The sequence below is a fragment of the Castor canadensis genome, chromosome 16 (genome assembly GCF_047511655.1).
Source record: "Castor canadensis chromosome 16, mCasCan1.hap1v2, whole genome shotgun sequence".
Taxonomy (NCBI): domain Eukaryota; kingdom Metazoa; phylum Chordata; class Mammalia; order Rodentia; family Castoridae; genus Castor; species Castor canadensis.
This window is the reverse complement of record NC_133401.1, coordinates 70,355,185-70,367,736: the sequence shown is the minus strand read 5'-3', so window position 1 is coordinate 70,367,736 and position 12,552 is coordinate 70,355,185. Positions and strand designations below refer to the sequence as shown.

Below are 12,552 nucleotides of genomic sequence, written 5' to 3'. Positions count from 1 at the left end.
GAAAAATGTCATATTTGTCTGAGTCTGGCTTGTTTTGTTTAATATAATTACCTCAACTTCTACCCATGTTCCTTCAAATGATGTGATTTCATTCTTTATGGCTAAGTAATACTCCACTGTGTGTATATACTCCAAGTTTTCTTTGTCCGTTCATCTGTTGATGGGCACTTAGGCTGATTCCATAACTTGTTTCTTGTAAATGGTGTCTTGCGGATCTCTTCTTTTGAAAGGCTAAATAATACTCCAGCATACACATATATAAATATGTAAATCATAATTTCCTTATTATTTATCCATTAAAAACTCAAATTGTTTCCATAATTTTTTTAGACAGTGTCTCTCTATAGAGCTCAAGCTGCCTTTGAACTCATGATTCTTTTGCCTTATCCTCCCTGATGCTGGGATTACAGCATGTGCCACATGCCAGTTCTCTTTCCTGTATATATCTGCTGTATGATTTTACTTTGTAGTTATTGGGAGGCAATATTTATACCCATATACTTGAAGACAATAACTTAACTTTGATCACATACAAAATAATTTTTGGCAGTACAGGGGGTTGGACTCAGGGCCTTAGACTTGCTAGGCAGGCACAGGACTACTTGACTGACTCTGCAAGCATACACATGCAAAAATTCTGAACTTCTACTCTCCTATCTTTTTAAAAGTAGTTTTGTTGTTGTTTGCATTAGTATATATTAATATTATGAAGGAGTTCATTGTGATAATTCCATACATGTGTACCATGTACTTTGAACAAGTTCTTGAGCCACACATCCAGCCCTTTTTCCTTTATGGTATTTTTCACATAGGGTCTTGCTTTTTGCTTAAGAGCTGCCTCAGACTGTGATCCTCTGAATTCTATTCCAATTCTTCTTCTCTCCTCTCCCCTGTTTTTAAACAATGTTTGATGGGTTTCATTATGCTGTCTTTGAACATATTCATGTACTGTTTCCCCACAATAAACTTTCTTTTCTCCCTCTCATTGATCCCCCTCAGACTTTCCTCCTTTTATAATCATGTGACATTAGTATTATTATTACTAATTATTAGTATTGTTACATCGTCATTATAGTCATCATCATAGTTTTAAGTCTACCTTCCACAAATGAGTGAGAACATGTGACATTTGACTTTTTGAGTTTGGCTTATCTCACAGTTCCATTAATTTTCCTGCAAATGATATAATTTAATTTTTCTTTACAGCTGAGTAATAGTTCATGGTATATTTATACCATATTTTTTTATCTGTTCATCAATGTTGGGCATCTCAGATGACTCCAGTTTAGCTCTTGTGAACAGAGCTGCAGTAAACATGGGTGTGGAAGCACTTCTTTTGCATATTGATTCATTCCTTCAGATATGTGCCCAAGAGTGGTGTGGTGGGACTATTTTTAGTTTTTGAGGAATCTCCTTATTTATTTCCATAGTGGTTGCACCAGTCTACATTCCTACCAACAGTGTGTAAGTGCTCCTTTTTCTCTGCATTGTTGTAAACATTTGTTGTTTGTTTTCATGATGATTACCAATCTGACTAGGGTGAGATTGAATCTTAATGTAGCTTTGAATTGCATTTCCTTTATAGTTAAGAATGTTGAAAATTTCCTCATGTGTTTATTAGCTTATTGAATCTATTCTGAGAATTGTCTATGCATTCATTTGCCCATTTATTAATATGATTATTTTTTCCTTCATTGTTTAATGTTTTGAACTCTTTGTATATTCTGGATGTTAATCTATTAACTGATGAATAGCTGAGGAAGATTATTTCTGATTTTATAGATTATCTCTTGAGTCTACTAAATGTTTTATTTGATTTGCAGAAACTTTCTAATTTGATGCAGTCCATTTGTAAATTATTGCTCTTTTTCCTGGGCAATTGGTGTCCTATACAGAAAACAATTGGTTATACCTGTATCTTCCAGAGTTTTTTTTTCTATTGTTGTTTTAAAGCTGCAGCTTTTAAATTAAAGTCCTTGATCCATTATGAATTGATATTTGTACCAAGTGAGACATAAGAGTCTGGTTTTAGTGTTTTGCATGTACATAACAAGTTTTCCCAGCACCATTTGTTGAAGAGGTTCTTTTTCCAGTATGTATTTTTAGCTCCTCTGTCAAAAATCCAATGGCTGTAGTTGTGTTGTTTTATTTCTATGTCTTCTGTTCTGTTCTATTGATCTTTGTGTCTTTTCCATGCTAGTACCCTGCTGTCTTGATTACTATGACTGTAATATAATTTGAAGTCCGGTCTTTTGGTACCTCTGGTCTTTCTCTTTTTTCTCAGGATAACTTTTTCTATTTGGGGTCTTTGATTCTCCTATGTGAATTTTAGGATGGACTTTTTTTTTTCATTTCTGCAAAGAATGACATTGGAATCTTGATGGCCATTACATTGAATCTGTGGATTGCTTTGGTTAGGATAGTCTTTTTAACAGTATTAATTCTGTCAACCCATGAGCATGGTAGATCTTCCCATCTTCTTCAATTTCTTTCCTTATGGTTTTGAAGTTTTCACTGTAGAGATCTTTTACCTTTGATTAGGTTTATACTAGATATTTTATTTTGTTGTTGCTGTTGCGAATTGGATTATTTTCCTAATTTCTTTCTCAACCTCTTTGTTGTTGGTATATAAAAAAGTTATATTGTATGTTTATTTAATATTATTCTACTTTTTCTGAAAGTGTTTATCAGATCTAAGGGGTTTGGGTGGAATGTTCAGGATGTTTTAAATATAAAATCATATCATCCACAAATAGGAACAATAGGAAGGACATCCTCCTTCTCTATTTAAATCTCTTTTCTTTCTTTCTTTTGCCTTATTTTTCTAGGAAGGAATTCCAGTACTATATTACATAAGAGTGGGGAGAATTATCACCCTTGTCTCATTCCTGACTTTAAAGAAATATTTCAGTTTTTCTCTTGTAAGTAAGGTGTTTACTGTAGATTTGTCATATAGAGCCTTTATTATGCTAAGGTAATTTCCTTCTATTGCTATTTTCTTTAGACCTTTTAACATAAAACAATGTTGATGTTTGTCAAAGGATTTTTCTGCATCAGTTGAGATGATCATGTGATTTTTGTGCTTGATTCTGTTTATATACCATATACATTTGTTGATTTATGTTTGTTGAACAGTCCTTGCATCCCTCAATGAACCATACTTGATCATGGTGTATGATCTTTTTGATGTGCTGTTGAATTCAGTTTGCAGTATTTTATTGAGAACTTTTGTGTCTATGGTTCATTAAAGAGATTGGCATATGATTCTGTTTTTGTTGTATCCTTGTGTGGTGTAATGCTGGCTTCATAGAATGAGTTTGGCAGTCTTCTGTTTCTGTTACATGGAAAAGTTTGAGGAGTATTGGTACTAGTTCTTCTTTAAAGTTCTCCTTGAATTCAGCTATGAACCAAGCAGGTCCTGGGATTTTCTTTATTGGGAGACTAAAACTGCTTTAGTCTTAATCCTCATTTTAGATCTGTTGAAGTGGCCTATATTCTTTTGGTTCAATTTTACTAGGTCAAATGCATGTAGAAATTTATCCATTTCTTCTAGACTTTCCACTTTGATTATAGGTTTTCAAACTATTTCCTTATGATGCTCTGGATTTCATTGGTAATTTTGTGACACATACTTTTTTCTCTCTAATTTTATTAATGTGGGTCTTTCCCATCTTCCTTTTAGTCAGATTGGCTAAGGTTTATCAATCTTATTTACCCTTTTGAAGAACCAACTTTTTGTTTCATTGATTTTTTTCTTCAGTTTTTTTGGCTATTTCATTAATTTCTGTCCTACTTTTTATTTTTTCCATCTGCTAATTTGGAGTTTAGCTTATTCTTATTTTTCTAAGAGTTTGAGGCACACCATTAGACTATTTATTTGAGATTTCTCTGGGATTTTTGTTTGTTTGTTTTTATGTGGGCATTCATAACTATAAACTTTCCTCATAGCACTGCCTTTAATGTATCTTGTAGGTTCTGCTAGGTTATGTTTTCATTAAATTCTACAAACCTTTAGATTTTCCCCCTTGTTTGTCCAATAACACACCAATCATCAACAATGTTATGTTCAGTCTACATGTGTTGGAATGTTCTCTGCAGTTTCTTTTGCTGTTGAGCTCTAATTTTTTTCCATTATGGTCTGATAGGATACAGGGAGTTATTTAAACTCCCTTATATTGCTAAGATTTGTGTCCTAAAATATGATCTATTTTGGACAAAGTTTCATGGGCTTTTGAAAAAAATGTGTTGTGCAGCTTCTGGATGAAATACTCTACAGATATCTGTTAAGTCCATTTGGTCTATAGTATCGTTTAATTTTCTTGTATCGTCGTATGTCTGGATGATTTATCTACTGGTGAGAGTGGGGTATTGAAAACTCTCACTATCATTGTGTTGGAGTCTATCTTTTCTTTTCAGTCTAGTATTGGTTTAATAAAGTGGGGTACACTGACATTTGGCACACATAAGTTAACAATTATTATTTCTTCTTGCTGAATTGTCCCCCTTATTAATATCAAGTGACTTTTTTGTCTTTTCTGATTTATTTTTATTTGAAGTCTACTTTATCAGATATGAATATAGTTACTCCTACCTACTTTTGGGGTCCATTTGCTTGGAAAATTTTCCACCATTTCACCAACATCCCAATGTTTGTATCTGTCAGTGATATGCTCCTCTTATAGGCAGCAAGCAAATTGTCAGGGGTTGTTTTTTAATCTATTTCACCATCAAATGTCTTTTGACTGGGGTATTTGAGAACATTAACATTCAATATTAATATAGAAACATATGTAGTAATTCCTGCCATTTTGTTACTGTTTTATTTTTTGATTCTTTCTGAATTTTTATTTGCTTAAGTACTCATCTGGTGAGATTATTTTTATTCCTATACTTTTATAGTTATGTTTATCTTCACATTCTGTATATAGGATCCACTTGAGTACCTTCTGGAGTGCTGGTTTAGTGGCCATAAATTGCTTTAGTTTTTATTTATCATGGAAGGTTTTTATACCTCTTTCAGTTATGAGTGATAGCTTTTCTGAGTAAGTTTGCAATTATTTTCTTTCAGCATTTGAAATGCCTCCATTCCATACTCTCCTTTTCTAAAGTATCTCTTGAGAAATCTGCTGCTATTCTGTTGGGTTTGCCTTTATAAATTACTTGGTACTTATCCTTTGCAACTTTAAATAGTCTTTCCTTGTTCTCTGTACTTAATGTTTTAACTATGATATGCCATGGAGAGATTGTATTTTGGTCTTGTCTGTTTGAGGGTCTAGATGTATCTTGTACTTGGATAAGCATCTCTGTTTGAAGACTTGGGGAGTTTTCTGCTATTATGTTGTTGAATATGCTTCTTATGCTTTTCATTTGCACCCTTTCTTCTTTAATGCCCATGATAAGTATTTTGGTCTTTTGGTGAAGTCATAAAGTTCTTGGACATTCGATAGTTCTTCATACTTTTTTCTATATATTCATTTGATTTTTCTGTTATACCTACTTTGTCTTCAAGCTCTGATAATCTGTCTTCCACTTGATTAGTCTGTTGGAGAGATTTTCAACTGAATTTTTTATTTAATTTAAGGAACTTTTCATTTTGAGGGCCTCAGTGTGACTTTTTCAGACTTTCTTTACCTTTACTGAATTTCCCTTTGATATCTTGCATTGTCTTCCTTATTTCATTTAGCTGTTTATTTATATCTTCCTTGAATTTATTCAGCTGTTTACTTGTGTCCTCTTTGAGTTCATTTTGATGTATATTTGAATTCAGTTTAAAATCACTTACCTGTTTATTCATATTCTCTTTAATTTCATTGAAGTGTTTATGCATGTCTTCTTTCAGGTCATTAATCATTCTTATCTTCATTCTTTTGAGGTCAGAATTGGGATTTTACCACCATCACTAATGTGTGATTGTTGACTTTTTGAGGTATCATATTCACTTTCCTCTTCATATGTCTTTGTGCTTCTATTTTGAGATCTTCTCATCTGTAGTCAATTAGTTGGTTGAGGATTTTAGTCAACTAAAATTGTTCCCTTGAATTATTCTGTATGTTCTGCAGGACTAGTTAGTGATAAGGTTCATGTATCATTTCTGGCCACTGGCCTGGGAGTAAAACTTAGCAATAATAAATTCACCAATTCAATATCAAGCCAGATATTTACATAAAGTAAAATACCACTGGCAGCATTATCTATACAACTGATCACATTTTATATAAAAAAGGGACTAGCATTCTTATATGGTATAGTAGGGGGTTAAAACTTGTTTGCATAGGAGTTAAAACTTAGGTAGTTAAAGGATTGAAGATGGAAATAAGGAAAATGGGGAGAAGTGGGAGTGAAGTTAGAAGGTTGAAGGTAAGCAAAGTTCTAGTGTGTAGGAATATTGTTCAATTATTGTGGAAAAGGGTGATATTGTCAGGGATTACAGGATATAATGGTTAAGAATAATAGAAGAAAGTGGTAGATTAAACCATCAGTAGAAGAGCTTGTATTCAAGAGAGAAAAATTAAAAAAAAAAAGAAAAAAGAAAAGAGAGAAAATGACAATATAAAAGAGATAAAATAACTTTTTAATTTTAAGAAATTTACTATTTGTTCCTTGTTGAGAAGAATGAATGTGTGCTAGGCAGTATTAGTACACTGGATGCTCCTCCCCAATCTCTGGTTGTCTGGTTTTGTCTGCAGTTCTTCTTTTGTGTTTACTCATATGTCCCCTCAGAGCCCTGAATTGCTCAGGTATAACTTAGGAGCACAGGGCACTCTGGATTAGGACATTTACTTGGATGAGTGAGGCATTTCCAGGTGTGTGAGCTAGGAGTTGGAGTTGAGTGGTAGGGCCACTGAGTACAGTGAGTAGGTCAGAAAGCATTCTGCCACTCTCAAAGCCTGAGTTTTTCACTGTTCAGGGAGTCCATTGGCTGTTCTGACTTACCCACAATGAGTTTTTTCCCCTTTTTGACCTAGGCCTCCAGTTTTCATTTGAAGAGTGAGAGCCAAATAGCTCCTGTCACTTTTGTATATGCATACACTGCAAGGTTGGCCAAGTTATTAAGGGTTCTAGCTAGCTGGCCAGCTTGCTTCCATATCCTCCTTGTCTTGGGATAGAAAGCCAGATGTTGAGCTCTAGGCAGTTAACCTGCCCACTTCTGTGATCTTCCTTTGGATAGAGACCCTGCATGAGGTGGCTTTACCTCACCCCCCAGAAGTATAGGGCCATGTGAGGGTGCCTTTGATCAACCTGCTTAGCTGAATATTTTCATGGGGGTCAGATGTATTTGTGTTCATGCACTGGGCTTAGTTGGGCAGCAGCCCTCAGAGGTAACACCATTTATAGTAAATTTAACCTCCCACCCCCACTCCACCAGGCTGGGGCTGGGTGTGGGGTTCTTTAATCAGTCTACTTGACCAAAATTTTCTTCAGGGTTAGATGTATTTGCAACCAGGCACTTGGTCAGGAAAGCTGTGTGGTGACCCACAGGACTGAAACTGGTTCATTCACTCCCTTGCCCTCATCCACCTCATTTCTGTGCCATTTTTTTTGCCTGAGGGTATAAAACACAGATGCCAGTTGACTTCTATCCAGTGTCCTAGGCAAGGCTTGCCAGCCTGCTCATAGCTTTCCATGCAGTTGTTTTGTTCACAGGCTGGCCCTCACTAATGGCTCTCATTGGAAACAATTCAAGCTCAAGACAGTCAAAAAAAAATTGGCCCTGAGGGGTACAGGATGGAGCAGAACCCATGGCAGATTTGCACTGTTAGAGAATTAATTAGAAATCAGTATTTCTAGCTACTCTCTGTCCTTATATTGGCATCCTTCTTTAGTTTACTAACTTTCCCACCTCTCCTTGCAGCCATCTCTTGAGGAGATTTGTGGAGGCATAGAAAAGTGGTGCCTATCAGCAGTCCACCATTTTAGAATGCACTCTTTTTCGTATCATAATTTATCTCTATTAAAGTCAATAGAGATACATTTGCTTTTAATAATTTTATCTTTTAGTGTTTGTATTTTAACTAAATGGATTTACACACCATCATTACAGTATTAGAGACTTCTAAATTTGACTTTGATATTTATCTTTAACAATGAGTTTTTTGTTTTGTTTTGGTAGTACTTGGATTTGAACTTGGGGCCTCATGCTTGTTAGGCAAGCGGTCTACCTCTAGTAGCACTGAGTTTTATATTCTCAAATGTTTTCATGTTACTAATTAGTAGATTTCATTTCAGCTTAAGGAATTCTCTTCCTTTACTATTTTTCAAGGTATATCTACTAGTGATAAACTTACTCATTTCTGAAGGAGTATTAGCAGGTTAAGTATTGTTGTTGGTCATTCTTTTCTTTCAACACATTGAACATATCATCCCACTCTCACCTGGTCCACAAAGTTTCTTCTTGAAATCTGCTGATGGCCTTTTTGACCCTACCTTGTACTTGCTCTTTCCAAATTCTTTCCTTTCTTTCATTTTTTTCCCTTCAGTTTGATTTTCACATAGTTTGGCAAGTTTTTCTTTGGGTTGAATCTGATTGGAGTTTTATGAGCCTTCTGTGCCTGGATGTTCATATCTTTCCTCAGTTTGGGAATGTTTCCAGTCATCATTTCTTTTTTGCTATATTTTAAATAATTTTTGCAATTTATCAAATTGTATTTACTTATGATATATAATGGGCTGTTTTGATATAGGTATATATCATGAAATGACTAAATAGAGATACTATATGAATTACATTATATACTTTAACAAATAATCAGCAATTTTCAAGTACACAATATATTGTTATTAAGTCACCATAGGGTACAATATATCTCTGAATGTATGCTTTCTTTCTAACTGAAATTTTATAACCTTGACCAATTTCTCCCAATCCTACCTATCCTATTGTCTGGTAGTAAAGCAATTAACAAGAGATGCTGGTGAGGATGTACAGAGAAAGGAACATTTACCATTGTTGGTGGGGAAGTAAATTAGTACAGCCACAATGGAAGTCACTATGGATTCTCCTCAAAAAATTAAAAATAGAACTTCCACTTGATCCAGCCATACTACTTCTGGGTAAAAGAGTCAAGGTCAGCTTACTACAGTGATACCTGCATACCCATGTATACCAGAACACTATTCACAACAGCCAAATTATGGAATCAGCCTACATGCCCATCAATGAATGAATGGATAAAGAAAATGTATAGATACACAATGGAGTTTTACTCAGCCATGAACAAGAATAAATATATGCTGTTTTCTGGAAAATAGGACTATACGTTATGATGTTAAGTGAAATAAGTCAGTTCTACAAAGACAAATATCACATGTTTTTTCTCATTTGTGGAAGTTAGAGGAAAAAAAAACAAAATACAACAAAAACCAAGATTATGAAAGTAAAAGTGTGACTAATAGGAGGTGGAGGGGGAAGAGAAATGGGGAAGAGGAACAGGGAGCATAAGAAAGAGTAATTGAAGGGGTGAAAATGACCTAAATACACTTTATGAATATGTGGAAATGTCATGATGAAACCCCTTTGTGCAGTTTAAACATACTAATAAAAATCTACTGTTGCATTATTCAGTTACTTCTATTGTTCTATATTCAAGTTCACTGGTTGTAGCCTCTGTCATTTCTACTGTACTATTAATATCATTCAATACATTTTTATTTCAGTTATAAAATGTGGCACTTTTTATAATTCCTTTATTGTAAGCTTTTCCATATTTTCATGTTTCAAAAGATATTTAATTATTTATTGAAGCATTTTTGTTATAGTTATTTAAAAATCCCTAATTCCAGAATCTGATTAATCTTGGTTTGGGCATCAGTCCATGGTTCTCAATGAAGTTGATAGTTTCCTGGCTGTTAGCATGATTGGTGATTTTTGTTCAAATATGGACATTTGAGCTATTATTTCAGAATACCCTGGGTCCTGTTGAAAGCTTTTATTAATCAATAGTTACCTAGGGTTAGTACTCAGGAATGGGTCTGCTATTGCCAGTTGTGGTTACAAAGACAATTTTTGAGCCTTTTAAATTTTTCATATACTTGAATAATTCGCTAATCTTAGGGTTCCTGCTGATTATTTCTAGTGCTGTCTGTAGAAATAGAATCTGCTCCCCCAGGTGAGACTCCCTATATTTCTAGGTGAGGTAGAAGAGACTCTGTCCCACAGGGACAAACAGTATTTCCTCTGATTTCTTGTCAGTGGAGCTGCTGCTCAATTTTTCTGCCAATACTGCCAGGTCTACTTGATGTGAGTGATGAGGAGTGGGGAGGAGTGAGACTACCTAAGACAACTTTTATTGGTAGGTAATAGAGTGCGCAGTTTCAACCCTTGGTCTCTAGTCAGTTTACCTTCCTTTTCCTCGCTTCCAGAATTTCCCTATGGCTGCCTCTTATGTTATTTTTAGTGCTTAAATTTTTACTTAGAATCTCAGGTATAGTGATAGAGAGAGAGAGAGTAGAAAGAGAGAAGGGGGAGGGAGACGTCTACACTGTCTTATATGAACCCCCTTCCTTAGAACTTCCACCTTACATTTATCCATTTATTCCCTCAATGAACAATTTATAAGGCTCTGTGCACCATTCAGTATCTGGGGAATGGCATGAAATGGAATACAAAATAAAATTTCTGTCTGGATTATGGATATGGGCCATAACAAATGATGAAGTAGGTGTTAAATATTTAGGAGTGCTCATCTTAGTATCCCACATCACAAATGGAAGTTAGACTAAACCCTCCTTGTGTTTTAGTTAGTGATTTAAATCAAATGCCCAAATAACTCCCGTATCTGTCTCTCCTTTCTCACAGCCTTCTTCTCTTACCCATTTCTTCTCTTTACTGGTCCCTGGAACCTCATTTTATAATGATTTATAAAGGATATCAAAAATAAAGTTCAAGTCATAACTATCACATGATGTAAAGCAGTCAATTGCCCTATAAGACTTTAGCACATGCTGTGCTTACCGGATATGGTCCACATTCCTAGGATCAAAGCATTTACTCCAAATCTGATTCTGTGCCAGTCTCAGATCTCATCTTGCATCTTTTCCTTTTGCACATTACAGTCCAGAAATACTAAATGCACATAGGTATTTCTTGAAAGCACTTTGGCACATTCACTCTCCATTCCATGTATGTACTTGCACTTTTGTCTTTATCTCCTCTTCTTCTCCAGCTTCAGGAGATCATTTATCAGATACAGAAGGATACAAATGTCACCTATGAGAAACTATGACTCTCCTAACAGTCATCCACTCTCTCTTTAGTGCTAACTTAACCATGTTTGTATGGTTTCAATTTTATTTATTACTCACCCTGTTTAGTCAGCAGACACCTTATTAAAAGGAATTCTGTCTTATTTACTTTATCAAATTTAGTTATTAGAAGTAGCCATGTATACAGTACTTGCTAAATGCTCATTAAATGAACAGGTGGTAGAAAGGCTTAACAATGTTACACAAGCCTAAGAAAGAGAATGAGAGATAGAGGAAAGTTTACTATGTGGATAGGCTAGATGAATCTGACTTAAGACAGCTGTGGCCTTAGAATGTGACCTTTGTTTTCACTCTTTCTGTGTTTACTCTGCAGAAATGAGCTCAACTCCTCTCATTTCCATCATGGGATACGTTGATGGAGGCATCCAGCTACTCTGTCAGTCTTCTGGTTGGTTATTCCAGCCCATAGTGAAGTAGAAAGGACCAGAAGGACTTGAACTTCCCACACTATTCAAAGTGAAAAAAGACATGCATGGTCAGTTTGATGTGGAGACCTCCCTTACAGTTCAAGAAAATTCTATAATCATATCATGTTCCATGCAACTCACTGACCAGAGCCCAGAAGTGAAATCCAGAATATTCATAGGAAGTGAGTGAAAAGGGGCAGGTGTTGTTCGGCACTTTGGAGGAAAAGAGGCTCTATCTCAAATGTTCAGTATTGTTTTATTTTATTTTATTGATTAGGTTTGAAAGGCAAAGTCAATGAAATATAAAAAGAAAATCATAAATATTTGATTAGGCAGAAACAGAATGGCTTACAGTTCTCAGAAGTGGAATTAGGTGTTTCCTTTACTACATGATCACCACCATGGTACACCCCACTAAACTTAATGTACATAAAAATTAGAAAACAAAATCCAGAATCAAGAAAAAGTTATTTTTTACCCATTTTTATACAAAAGTCTTTAGTCTCTGGAACAGAAAAATAAAAATATAATTTCAGTAAGGATTTCAAAAGTCATAGAATCAAGGCTAACTCAAATATTCCAATTATCATAATCAATGTGATTAAATTCCCAGTTCAAATACAAAAAATACCATTTGCTGCATTTATAAAAGAAAAATGTAAAACATGAGTTATTCATTATAATATTAAAAGTGGGAAAAAATATTCCAAACAAATATTAACCAAAGGAAAACCATAAGAATTATATTAGTGTCAAAAATGAAAAAGTTATAAGAAAAAATTTACTAAATATAGAATTATTTCATAAATACAAAAAGTTAACTCACCAGGAAATATAAATATTTTAAATATAAATGAATCTTGTAACATATATTTAATACATA

The 12,552-nt window shown here is 34.5% G+C and overlaps 1 pseudogene; it reads left to right on the top strand.

The window, feature by feature from the left end:
• Positions 1 to 12,120, top strand: part of LOC109678580 (butyrophilin-like protein 8) — a 479,331-nt pseudogene extending 467,211 nt beyond the window's left edge.
• The last annotated feature ends 432 nt before the right edge of the window (positions 12,121 to 12,552 follow it).